The following is a 14,984-nucleotide window of genomic DNA, read 5'->3' as shown; positions in this document are numbered from 1 at the left end:
GTGATGATTACGTTGAGTCTACGTACATTTATTTTGTTTATGTTTGCAGCTTTTCTGTGTGGTTTTGGTATTTGTTTATGGCTTTTTAAACGATATTCTGATTGCCTGTGAGATACTAAATATATTTACAACACAAAAATTTATAAAAATAAAAATTATTGCTATGTACTTGCAGCAAGTAAAAACCATAACAATTTTCTTCTTTCTATTTTATTTACAACATACATAATTTTCGAGTAGCCAACTAATTACATATATATGTATATTTTTCACTCACTCATACATACATACATACACATAGGCACACTTGTTCATCATGATACATACTTATTTGCAAAATAATAATATTTGAAAAAACAATTATGTATAATTAAAAAATAAATGAATTAATAATGTTTGTTCAACACATAATTATTTTTAAATGTCTGCTAAACACAACAACAACAATGAATTACTTTTTAAGATATGCTCTGCTTGTTATTGTTTAATTTTTGTCAGTATATGTCCATAAAATATTTAAAATTTTTTTCTTTTGTAACTTTTTTTTATGTTAATGTACATACATTGATATAGCATGCTGTAAGAATGTTTAATAAATTTAATAAGCAAATTTAATATCATTTGTAAATATTAGGATATATTTGTGCTTTAAACAAGTTTTAAATGTTAAAAAATAAGAAATTTAAAAACAAAAGAACAAATACTGTGCTTAATTGATATTTATATATTCACATACGTGCATACAGATAAAATCATATGTCATTAAAAACATTTTTAATCTTAGTTTATAATTTTTTTTTTTTTTTTAATTAAAATTTTATTATGTTGAAGAAAAATTTAATTTTTGTACCATTTGCTTCAAATTTTATTTTTGTGACTGGGATCGTTACGTTTATGCCTGTAGTAAAAAAGTTAAAAAATTACTGGTATGCTTTGATTTTTATTTTTCATGTCAAAACTATAAGTTAAAATTTGATATTTATTTATTATTTAACATTAAAATATGCGTTTTATTTATTTTTAAATATATTTTTGAATAATAAACTAAAAATTAAGTTTATGCTTTTTAAAGTCACAAGCAAAGTAATCTAAAATTTTACTTTTATTTTTATTAATTAAAAAAATAGTTTTATTTTCCCCTCAAATTTTTAATTTTATTTTTATTTATTTTTACATAACAAGTAAAAATTTAGTTTTTGTTTTTCTAAATCAAAAACGAGATAATCTAAAATTTTACTTTTATTTTTATTAATTAAAAAAAAAATTGTTTTATTTTCTCCCTCATAAATAAAATGTTTAATTTTATTTTTATTTATTTTTACATAACAAGTGAAAATTTAGTTTTTGTTTTTCTAAATCAAAAACAAGATAATCTAAAATTTGACTAGCATTTTTATAAAGTTAATTTTTTTTCGCTCAAAAATTAACTTTAAAATATATTTTTTTACATTTTTTTAATAATAAATGAAATTTTCTTTTTTAGTCAGTTATCCAAAATTTGACTTTTAATTTTATTACTTCAAAATCATTTGATTTAAATGAAAACTAAATTTTGAGTTTGATTAAAATTTTTTTACTGAAAAGTTATTATTTTATTTTACTTTTGTAAATTTAAACAAAAACAAAATACAAAACATAAATACAAACTAAAATTGGACTTCTATTCGCTTGATCAAAAATAAAAACAGGAGCTATTTAGGCAAAACAAATAAACGCAGAACTTGATTTAAAATTTTAAGTCAATAATCAGAACTACGCTATTCTGTTAATCTAGATTCGCAAATCTTGTTTTTTAAGTCCAAAAAAGAAAAAAATTGAAATTTGGTTCGTGCGTTTTTTTAATTACCTTTTTCTTTCTATTTTATAAATATAACTCAAATACAAATCAAAAATAAGGAATAAAATTTAAATGTAAATGAACTTTGTTTACTTTAAAAATAAAGGTAAACATTTAAATTTTTTTTACTTAAAAAAATAAAATAAAATTTAAACAATTTTTTTTTTTTTGATTTATTAAATAAAATTTAAGTCTTAACACTTCTTTTTTTTATTACGAAATTAAAAGTAAAATTTTTTACTAGTGGCTCAAAGAAGTGATTTCTAATTGTAAATTATTTTTACCTAATAAATTATGATTTTGAAAAAGTATAAAAAATATTTGAAACTAATTGCCCTAATATATAATCAACACTTAATTTTTACTTAAATAAAAAAAATGTTTTTGAACAGTTATTTTTGATCTAAAAGGTCAATTTAAAATTTTGTGTTTAATTTAATAAATACAAAGTTAATGTTGACTCTTATTTTTTAATTTTTAATGAAGTTTTTTTGATATTTAAAATTGTTTATTTTTTACCTAAAACATTTTAATTAAATTAGATATATATATATATATTTTGTCATTCCAACTGACTTTTTTGTTTCAAACTTCAAAAAGCGGTAGCCGTTTTCGGTCCTGGTCTTCCAAAGACTTTCTTCATTTAATTGTGTGCAATAATTTTGTGTTATCGCTTCACATTAAAATTGTCTCTATTTTTATTTTTAATAATTAATTTTTTTAATATATTAAAAAAATATAAAATTGTATATAAATTATATGTTATAATAAAATTAAATTTTAATTCACGATTAGTATGTATAATTATCGTTTAATTTTTAAAGTTCAGTTTTGTTCTATTGTATTTAATTTTTTTTTTTTATAATATTGCACTATAAAATTATTATTCTTGTAAGTATAAGTATAAGTTTTTAAATACATGTAAACACACACTTATTGAAAAATCACAACAAATAATAAAAATAACAAATCTATGCATGCGATTATATTTTTACTTTTGTTTGTTTAATTTTTTTTTAGTTTTCATTTAATTTTTCTATTAAAAGCTTTATATTAAACAAAATATTAACTAATAAAACAACAATCAACCTGCACGCAAATACACCTTTTTTAGTTACAAATGGTATGGTATAGTATAAATAAACATTTGAAGAAGCATAATTTAGTAATATCGTAAGCTTAATTCACAAAGGCCTTAATCAACAACAGTTTTTTCGAAAGTGTGTTTTTCACAGAAATAGACCCTTTACTAAAAATTTGCAAGTGTTAGTGTAAAAACAGTGAAATTTAAAATAGATTAGGGGGACTCGCTTTGTCTGGCAAAGTGCGTATTTTTTTTATACGGGAGCACCTCGCTCCGAAGTTATAGCAAGCACCAATAAGAAGCGTTAACAAATTTGGAAGGCAAAACAAATTCCTCTAATGTTTTTTTGCTTCTACTGAAAATTGTAAAATTGTTTGTAAAGGATTTTGTGATTGAAGCTTACAATATGTTTATTAATAATATAAATATTTATTTCACTAGTTACAATTTTTTTGAAGTCTTTTATTTAGGAAATTATAGGGGTTTCCCAATATGTTTTCTATACTTTTTAAAATAGGTTTTCGTTTACCTTTTAATACACAAAGTACTTCAAATATTTAAAATCTTCATTAGTAAGGGATTATATTCCAACTACATTAAAAAAAAAATAATTTTTCGCGGAACAAGAACAATGCAAATAATATTTTACTTTCCAGTCTATAAATAGGCCAATCCAACAAAACACTAATGCATGAAAAACGTGAAGCAGATATGCTTAAGCTCCAGAGATCCAATTTTATTCAGCTTTTTTGTTTGAAATAAAATTTACATCAAAGGAGTCAGTTAAAATTCATGCTCACCAGTCACAAGCTGAAATGAGCTTGCTTTTTTTTTTTTTGTTGTAAAATATACAAGTTTTTTCATAAAATTAACGTAAAATATACAAAATATATTGAACTTGTGGTTGGCATTTAAGTTTCTCACTAAAACAAACGATTCAGACAGTTTTGAAAAGTTGTTTATAGTTGGTTTGAAAGGTGAATTCCTCAACACTTATAGGCGTGTGATTTCGTAGTCCCACCCATCACACTTAGAAAATGGTTACACACTTAAGATTTATATTTCATTAATTTCGTATTAAACGTGTTTTCGCCATTAAGCGATACAATTTCAAAATTTTTAAAATTACTAAGTAAAGAGGAATAACTTAAAGTTTTATGCAAGGTCGAGTCCAAATGTCCTCTCCGTCACTTTTGAATACTACACATAGTCTTTATAGGAGCAAACTTTAGTGCTTATAATAGCATATCTCCACCTGGAGCTTTAACTATTAAGATTTATTAAATCTCAAAATTTAATATACACTGTCTCCACTGTTGTTTTATTCGACGTTTGATTTTTTCATATTGAAAAAACTACATGCAAAACTAAAACAGTTTCAATTTTTGAAGTTTTTCAGCCAAAAAAAATTAACATTAAGCAAAAACATATCTGAATGTTATATTTTGATATATTTTACTCACGTTTGACAATGAAAATCTTCAAAAAATAACTGTCATATATGATTTTAAAAATGGGTTCTAACTTAAAATATTTTCCTATGAAAAAATTACATGACATATGAATTGAACTGAACTACTGTTGTGATTGAACAATTGATTGAAGATTTAATGGAGATTTAACTTAAATATTCTGTGTTTTGTTATTTCATTTTGTATGATAAAACTTGCAAGATTTAAAGTAAAATCCTCTCAGATACCTAAATCTCGAATAAAGCTTCAAGTGGAGATATGCCAAAAAAATCATTTGCGTTTCACTTGCCTAGAGGAGACTGGTGTATTTACTTCGAATTACTGTATTACTGTTATTACTTCGAATTTTCCAACCTCTATGAAGTCGGTTTTATAAGGTTTTTCAAAAGCTATCGAAGAAAGTCATGATAATGACATAATAAATGGTATATGGTCTAAAATTATAGCACCATACCTCTTTTAAAATTATAGTTTGTAATTAAGGTGTCTTTTTTTCTTTTCTAATAAACCAATAGTCTTACTTTCCGTCGTACAAAGTATAAGTTAATATACCTTATTTTGGTGGTTTAGTATAAGGGTTTAAATTAATAATTGATACAAAAGTGTTTACATGTATTGAAGGCACCATTTCAAAGTTGCCTTACTGGCACAAAGTCTTCCACGAAGGTGCTATATGAAATATCTAGTTTCAACCTAAGAAGTCTCTCTTACTATTTCTACACCCCTTAGATACCTTTCGTCGCAAGATTGGTATTTATAATAAAAGCAGCTGCACCGAATTTCAGAACGTACAAGTCATATGCTGCATGAAACCTAAACTTTTATGGGTGGCAGTACACCACATTTTGCAATACTTCCTACTTTCGTATAGATGCAATACATATGTACTTAAAATATAGCCAGTTGTTTCAAATTTTGATAGTTTAACTTTAACAGTTTCACAATATATATATTTTTTTTTGTTTATTTTGAATAGTTGATTTTGAATAGACCTTTTCAACTGTCAAATCATACATAACATTAACTTTACAATTATTACTGTGATCCTAAACACTTATGAAAACTGTTAAAATTCTCTGACACCCTGGTCATAAGAACAATGTAGTAAACGCAGCGAGAGTAAATATCTCTTTAATATTAGATGATGTATTTGCATTGACAATTGTACGCTGTTGAAATGGCCAATGAAATCAGATCTTTTACAAGAAAGATTAGTTAAATTAAAAAGGTTGTGCTGGCTGGTCATAAAAGGCCACACATATACTGAATATGCCCATACTGTTAAGATTGAAAAACTATAATTTTTACAGAATATTGTTTGCTTGAGACCAACAGTTTCTCTTCTGTTGAAATGACTGAGAAATTTGTGTTCTCTTGGCATATAACTCGGTTGAATTAACCATAATCCGATAAACTTTACCGAATGTCTGTTAATTCAAAAGCAACAAACGCGACCTGTTGATTTTACTAGAGGCATTTCTTTCAGTGTAGAAAAAACTTTTGAAATTGAAAGAATAATAGTTACATCCTCAGTAGGTGCAGGATTCTCGAAAGTATTAGTCTTCAAAGCCTTCAAACTTGCCTCTCGGCACAGTGAAATTAACGATTTATGAAAATATAAAATTTTGCTGAATGTGTTTTTAATTTGCCTAGTTTTACGAGATTTGTATACATTCTCGAATTTTTATATTTATAAAGAATCATCACATTTTGTTTTTGGTGCTATTTTTTCAACGGCAATTATATCCATCCAATGAAGAAATGCAAATTAAACAAGAATAATTGAGGAGCTCCATATCAAAACCCAATAATTACAATTGGAGAGTTTCGAGGAATTCAAGCAAATGTAATGCTTAGTACAAATTCAAATCTTAAAAGGGAATTTTAAGTGGGTTAGTCAAATTATCCTTTAAGTTTCCATATACTATCTTGAAGATATTGAAAAGAAAAACGTCATTATATCAAAAACCGGACAAAATTTTAAGTGTACTTATTGCATTTTGATATCCTCAATTGATGAAAGAATCTGCATAAATGATTTTCAAAAATATATTTTCTTTGGTGATTCAACTCATTAACGTATCAAGTCAAATTACTTTAATTGCAATTGAGTGCTATATTTTCAAAGAATATTTTTTTTTGCATTTTTGTGGAATTTTTAATTGCTCATTAAAGCAAAATTTACTTGTAAACTATGCAAATGCGCCTCCGTAAAATACCTTAAATCCAATCATACTTTTAATTAGATATTTTCTAAGCTCCGGTAATCCACTCATTCAAAAAACACGGCTACATTTGCAGACAAACATTTCGTTAGCATTTCTCTTAGACAACAGATATAAATATGTTTATTAGCTTACTTAGGCGAACTACGTTTGCGCTTAACCCAGTAGTAGTTTACACAAGTTGGGAACTAGTTTCAAACGGTATACTTTGGAGTTGGTACTGCAGTCTTTGTGCTACAATACTTGCGAGATAAAACCAGCTTCTACAGCTGGCACACTGACCGGAATATTTGAAAATCACCCACTAAATTATATTTTGTGGCTTCTCAATGGATTTTGGAAGTGAAATTTTAAATATTGGAATATCCAGTGACAATTTCAGACATACAGCCAAAAATTGCGCAAGGTTACCCATGAATCGATGTTTAAAAAAAATCCATACAGAAAATAGACAAGCAAGCTGGCATATGTCTTACTTACTTACTTAATTGGCGCTTAACCGTTTAAACGTATGTCTACTATTATATATTGTAGATCCTGATATTTGGTACTGACTTCTTCAACATACGTTGTTTCTCGCCATGGAAAAATATCAGACAATCTTTCGTCCTTATAATTGTCTTCCTTGTTTAGAAACGGATTGAGGGCAAGAACTTTGCATTTGGAATATACCGTTTAGGTTTATTCCAATGTTTTAAATACAGTACAATAACACAGCGATAGGAATGAGTTATTTGGAAACATTTCTGGACATAATACAATCAGTTCTTCCGCATAAACTCCAATAATATCATTTAATCCGTCGGCATATACGTTTCTTAATTCCAATAATTTAGACTAGGGCCCATTGTTTCCATTTTTCATGTAGTAATGCAACTCCGCATAGTCGGAGAAGCTAGTCTCGTTTTCGCTAATAGTAAATTACAATTTTGACAAAAATTACTTGTAATAGGCCCTTAGCAGAGCCTTCAAATGAGCTATCAGGTTCTCAAGAGACACAACGCTTGTATTATTTATGCTGGCGATGGCTTATCCACACCCTGCCAAAGAAACGGGTGTTCAATGTGCTTGCTGACTGTATTAAAAACAAGATTTCCCAAAACTTCTGAAAAACTGTGCAAATTTTACCTCTATGGTTGATCTATGGAAATTACACCTCATGCTCTAACTGCACACGAATTTCGATACAATATGACAAAATTTAGATACCTTGTTATTCGATAAGAAATTCGTTACTCTATATTTTTAAGACAATTCGAAAGATTGAGTACGGATCACTGCCATCGGATCGGTTCAGAATTACCATATTATGGAAATTTTGCAGCAAGTTCTCAATACAGATTACTTACTTACTTAATTGGCGCTTAACCGTCTAAACGGTTATGGCCGTCCAACAAGGCGCGCCAGTCGCTCCTTCGCTCCGCCAACCGGCGCCAATTGGTCACACCACGGGAGTTTAAATCGTTTTCCACCTGGTCCTTCCAACGGAGTGGGGGCCGCCCTCTACCTCTGCTTCCAATACAGATTATGGACGTTAAAAGGCTCAAAGACATTTTTAGCGGTACATAACCTAGCAGCCTACTTCGCCAGGTTAAAGGGCCTAACACTTAAAGCTAAAGTCTTGTACCTGACTTTTTGAGACTAGAACTGACTTTGTTCAAAATTCGTCTCAAGCTCAGACGAGATCTTCCCCCCTTCACGTACTTATATGAAACAATTAACTTCTAAGAACAAAGCGAGTTGAAATGATTTCGAAAGTTAACGTTCTATAATAAACCGCGGTAGTTGTTGAAAGTATTAGCTCCTCTATGGTGTCAATACCAACATATTGGGTTGACACATTACTACTGGGTACATATGATTGAATGTGCATTTATATAGAATGCTTTTGTATTGCATTTGCGTTTGCTAAGTATTTGCAGCATCAGCTCCCCCATAAATAAATAAAAATCACGCAGCACCGTTGCCGGCTGATCGCCTCACCAAGGTTGCCATACTGTATATCCAGTATGAACAAGGAAAACAATTCAGTATGAACAACAACGAAAACTATACAATAGTCCAATTATTATCAAATTTTGAGTACAGGTTAAACAAAAACCCGATACGAAAAGTCTCTGTCAAATTCTGTCAACAAGTTAATATAATAGAGACTTTTCCAAATAATAGCAGCACGCTTAGCCTGTATGATAAATGCCTATAGTCATAGTTTCACTAGGGTTATTTTGCTTACCAAACATCATAGGAAAAATCATAAAATAGATCCTCGCAAAACCTAAGGCGAAAGAAGCTAAGAGGACTAAACAGTCACTGAACATCTGCTTATTACTTCCTCCTTGTATTTTGGCCTAACATCTGGATATCTTCCATGTTATCCCACTTTAGTGTTAGTCTAGCTTCCCAAAAGTGATAACCTCTGAAGAGATTTAAAGCCGAGCTTCCCTTCCAATTTGCATCATGCTCCTTTTAAATTTCTCTACAAATTGGCTGGAAGGGACCTGCTTGTTTTATGCCGACTCCGAACGGCATCTGCAATGCAGATGAGTTTTTACTGAGAGCTTTTCATAGCAGATATAGACTTGGAGTACTTGCCAAACATTGGCGAGGGAACCCAGGATCTTCGGTGTGGTAGCCGTAGCACGCTACAATCTCACCCCGGCGGCCGCCAATTGCGTGCTTATTGACCGATTATTAGAGCTTATGCCTACTCAATTCTTCTACTTTTCAGTTCGTCAGTTCATCCAGGTATTTACAGGCGTGTTTCTTTCCCTTTTGTTATAGGATTTCAACACAAGTTCACAATAGCTGAAAACAGTTTTTGTACCATGGTCTCAAATACCTTCCTTAAAAATCACCAACTTCAAAGAATAAAGCCTGGAAAACAAACGTAAACAAAAAGAACCATTTTTGGTTCAAATTTACCAAAGTGGCAACTCTGCGTCTCACCATTAGTTTTATTACATTTAACTTTTAGTCACTACGCTCAGTGCATTCATCATTGCGGGCGCAACTAAAATAGATTTCCGTTTGGAATGCGCTTGACAGTTTTGAAATAGCACTCGAGAAGTAATGAACGCGCTAGCCCCAATAAGCGGCAAACAAAATCGAATTACAATTACAAACGGCAACTAAGCGCATTTTTCGCAAAGTGGATTATTTTGTGTAATGAAGAAAGATATATTTAATAAAATAAAACAGACTTAGTTAGACTGTGTGAGTAGTTTCTAGTGGCTTGTGATTGTACCACCATTAGTTGAAAAATTGTTGCATATCTTTAGGATTTCAATACAAAAGCAATTAGTTTGATCTTTTTCATTTAAAGTGCTTGTATGTCGCAGTTTTTGTAAGTTTCATAGATCTTGTGAAAATTCTTGAGTACCAAAATAGCAATGTCTGGAGAAGCGGAGCTAATGCAGCATAAAATATTTACATACGTATGTACATACTAGTGTATGTGTGTATGTTTTGTATACCCTGGAACATGATTAATATGATTTTAAGCAGAATGCATTTTATTTGATTCTATGTACAGCAGCGAGCACGAAAATAGCAGGGGCAATTTTTATCCAATTTCGTCAATTAAATTCTTATTTTACTTTTCATAATTCAAGAAAAATCGCCCATGCATTCTGTAACTTAACTAAGCAAATCAGTGTTAAAAACATTTTAGTAAAAATTCGAGAAAGTTTCACGAAAACTTCGAACTTCTCATCCAGGTTTTTCTTTATTTTTTTAGTATTCAGTATTCTAGCCTAAATAATATTGGTCCAACAAATTAGTTAATACCTCTCGAAATACGTATTGATTTTTAAACGGTTTTATTTAGCTTGGCTGCACGGCCGTTGTGAGCGAATTTTGTAATTAAAATTTAAGTAGCTTCCCGATAAACTACAAGCTTGAAACTTGGAATATAGTTCAAAACCCGATGACAATGCAATAATATGAAAAAAAAACTCCGATAGGTGGCGCATCGATTGAATTATTTCAAAAAATCGTATTTGTGGTCCGATTTGGCTCATATTTGGAACACATAATACATACATGAATAGAAAGCGACATGTGAAAAACATCGCCGCCAGGTGGCGCAAGGATCGAGATATTCAAAAAAATCGTATTAGTGGTCCGATTAGGCTCATATTTGGAAAACATATTACATACATGAATAGAAAGCGACACATGAAAAAAAATCGCCGCCATGTGGCGCAAGGATCGAGATATTCAAAAAAATCGTATTTGTGGCCCGATTAGGCTCATATTTGGAACACATAATACATACAAGAATAGAAAGAAACCTATGAAGAAAAATTGCCGCTAGGTGGCGTAAGGATCGAGATATTCAAAAAAATCCTATTTGTGGTCCGATTTAGTCCATATTTGGAACACATAATACATACATGAATAGAAAGCGACCTATGATGTCCGATTTGGCTCATATTTGGAACAAATATCACAGACAGTCCGGTAGAGGTGACATCAAAATATTGTGCAGTTCGAGGAGAGACAAGCATACGTGGCGCAGAGTTGAGTAAAGTCTTTGGAAGGATTATGTATTGGGGACTTAGATTGTAACAAATTGTCAGGAAAGAGTCCTTGTAATAATGAGTCGCTAATTGAACTAAATAGAATGAGAAATAATGGCCAATTAAATAAAGACTAAAAACTTGAAAATAAAATAATTTAAAAAAATGTTTAGCTAAACGGTTTTACTGAAAACAATACTTACATAAAGTAATAATAATACTAAAAGCTAGAAAATAATTAGGTAGGTCCTAGATACTCCTCACCAATCTAGGGCGTTTATCAGACAATGAAATAAAAGCGTTGGACGCGTCAAATTTCTATTGATAGTCATATATAAGACCAACTGAACCTTAATAAGGTTATGCTACGCCTCGCATTTTTAGAGATTTCTCTGCGCCCATTTATTTCATTGTCTGATCAACGCCCTAGATTGATGAGGAGGGTGATGACTAGTATCTGGGACCTACCTAATTATTTTCTAGGTTTTATTACTTCATGCGCCACCGTGGTGTGATGGTAGCGTGCTCCGCCTACCACACCCTATGCCCTGGGTTTAAACCCCGGGCAAAGCAACATCAAAATTTTAGAAATAAGGTTTTTCAATTAGAAGAAAATTTTTCTAAGCGGGGCCGGCAGTGTCTGGCAAGCGCTCCGAGTGTATTTCTGCCATGAAAAGCTCTCAGTGAAAACTCATCTACCTTGCAGATGCCGTTCGGAGTCGGCATAAAACATGTAGGTCCCGTCCGGCCAATTTGTAGGGAAAATCAAGAGGAGAACGACGCAAATTGGAAGAGAAGCACGGCCTTAGATCTCTTCGGAGGTTACCGCGCCTTACATTTATTTTTTTTTTCTTTAAGTACTGTTTTCAATAAAACCGTTTAACTTAAAAATGTTTTTTAAAATAATTTTATTAACAATTTTTTGTTCAAATTGTGTTTTAGATTTTCCTCCATACAAAGTGTGAAAATTTTTTATATGGAAGAAAATCCGAAACACCCATCTGAAAACGAAAATCAAAAGTCAGAACGAATGTTGAGGGACCTATAAGTTTTAATTTGTAAGACCAAATTGATTGGACTACAAACTACATACTCAAATAAATAAATTAAGAAAACTCTAAGCTTAAAGTTCGAAATTTTCGTGAAATTTTCGCGAATTTTCGAACTTTTTCGAAAACGTTTCAAAGGTTATATTTTTAGTCTTTGTCACAAAATTAACGGATGTTTTTTAATATCGAAAATAAAAAAAGAATATTTTATTTCCGAAATTTGACAAAAAACATCACTCCTATTTTCGTGTTCGCTGTTGTAGATGTGTACTTTGTTCTTATATGTCAGCCTTGTCTTTAGAAATCGTGAATACTTACAGCTGTGACAATTTTAAGATGAAACAGAGAGTGATGCTAATAATAAATTTTTGTTGATAATTAATAATTTTTATTTGAGCTTAGCTGCATTAACATTAAAACTAGTTTTTAGTGATCCAGAGTTGGGCATTATTTGAACAAAACGATATTTGAGTTGATATTCGAACAAAATGATTAGATTACAGAAAAAGACCTCAAGATAAAGTTTTTAAATGGCGGGTTCGAATCGAGCTCAAGGCCTAACAATGATTATTTTATCTTATTATTGTTATGATAAATTTTTTTAGATAAAGTTTTTATAAATAAATTTTTTACAATCAAGGCCCGCATCGTGTTACACGATCCGTGATAGAAATCTATTTTTTAAATCACAATAGCTCTGAAATGGTAAATCATTTAAATGGCATATGTTAACTAGTGACCACACGTACTCAATTGATCCATGTTTTACTACTATTTTTATAAACAGTTTGATAAATTTTTTAAATCCATTTCAAAAATTTGTCATTCGAGTTAAATTGCTTTTTCATCCGTGATCCTATAACACGATTCGGGGGCCCAGGTCTAAGAAACGGTTGTTAGCCGATGCCGTATTGAAACGAACCACTCCTTTTCACGAGTCTTGAAGCGAACCTTTTTCTTTGACATACCAAATCTGAACGGAAACAGAACGAAACGAAAATATTTCCCTTTCTAAGGGTGCCTCGGTGATAGCTTCCAAAAGGTTCATATTAAAGCTGTGACGCTAGCTTCGAGCAAGTTTTATCGCGAGTAAGGCTTTACTACTTTGAATAGCCCATTACAATATACATAATAACCGACATTCTCTTAAAGATTTATCAGAGGCGCGAAAACTGCTCACTCCGTTTGTATTAAATGATTTAAAATATGCAAATGTTCGTTTTCATCTAGGGTTTCATCTCAAGATGCGAGAAAAGCAGAATAAATCCTGTATACACATTTTTGTAATAAATTAAACAATTTTTTTTTTATGAAATGTCGTAAAATTCTTCAAACAGGTAAGCTTCGATATTCCTACGATTTCTAAGAAATCTGCTGTTTGTGTTTTGTTCGAATATTTAAGCCCATGAAGACAAGACCCTTATCAGTCTGGCTAGCAATTATCTGTCCACAAGCGATATTAATCTAAGCTGATTTAAGAGAAAATAAGCAATACTTTTACTGTCGAATTCCATTACAAAAATGTATCAAAACTTAAGTTAAAACATTTTGAACATGCTTATACCCTGCCAGCAATTATCTGATAAATTTATCGTCTTTTGCCAAGATGTAACTAATTCGATACGTTTTGTAGATCCTAAGGCGTTATAAATTCATTTCACAAACAAAAAATACTTTAATTTAATGTTTTCCTTTAAGCAGATAATAACGTTTTAAACTGTAACGTTTTAAATCTCCCTTTATTATAATAATTTTTAAGAAATCTTTTCAATTAAATGTTTTTCATTTCTTGGCGACGTTGTTATGGTGCATGGTTCAAAAAACGATGTCTCTTTGCCTCTTTTGTGTATAGATTTTCTCACATCATTATGAATCTTCTTTGCTGATTTCAACTTCTCAAAATATCCTATCGAATTTATTAATTTCGCAATACAAATATACTATCTTCCTCGACACATTCCGTCCTATTATGGCTTTAGTTATTTCTATTCCTATCGAAATAGTTTCTAAATGCTATGTCGCTCTCGTATCTAAATGTCGTTTCGCTTTGTGGGAACAGTTCTTCCCGAAGGCTGATAAGAATTTGAAACAACGGCGATATCTCCGGCGATAATTTCTTTAGAACTCTCGCATCGAATAAGTGACTTGCGCGATAGAGAATGTTGGCAGGGTATTAGCTTCACTTGTATGTTTGTAACTCTTTTTATACTAAGTAATAAAATAATGTTACTTATACGCACCAGTAACCGTCTTTTCAGATAGTACGGATATGTTTGCGCATAATTGGTTGGTATTTAATGAAGCAGCGTACTTATTTTAATAGTTCATAAAAAATATATTATAAGAACCAAAAAATGTTTTACAAAAATGTGAGGTTTTATTATAAAAAGGGGCAGTAAGACTTTGCCTAAGTAGGCTTAGGCTCTTATCGCTTGTGACCATAAAAGCCCGTAAACCGTGTAAACGCCGCAAACTAATAAGATAAATGGTTTCAATTGTAAGGTTTCCATGTTAATGAGTAAATTGCGAGGTTGAGTGAGCCGCCTCATTATTTCCATTACCTGGTACTAAGTGTTTTTTTTTTTTTGCGTAGAATAAGATTCGTTATTTTCTATAGATTTTTTTTTATGAAAGTTTATTCGGTTTACATTTTTTAAGCATTTTAGCAAATATTTTTTTTTGTTGTTTTTTTACAAACTTCAAAATCTGAAAAAAAGATTATTTTTAATGGTGTATTTGTTTATTTTATTTCTCTTATTTAATTAAATAAATATTTTTTTTTACTCATTTTTACAGC

At 30.3% G+C, this 14,984-nt stretch overlaps 1 protein-coding gene across 9 annotated transcripts in view; it reads left to right on the top strand.

The window, feature by feature from the left end:
- The window catches only part of Msp300 (Muscle-specific protein 300 kDa), a 480,743-nt gene that overhangs the window by 402,802 nt on the left and 62,957 nt on the right, over positions 1-14,984 (top strand). The gene's annotated exons all lie outside the window — the stretch shown is intronic.

The sequence above is a fragment of the Eurosta solidaginis genome, chromosome 2 (assembly GCF_040869045.1).
Source record: "Eurosta solidaginis isolate ZX-2024a chromosome 2, ASM4086904v1, whole genome shotgun sequence".
Classification (NCBI taxonomy): Eukaryota; Metazoa; Arthropoda; class Insecta; order Diptera; family Tephritidae; genus Eurosta; species Eurosta solidaginis.
This window is presented reverse-complemented; position numbering and strand designations above follow the sequence as displayed.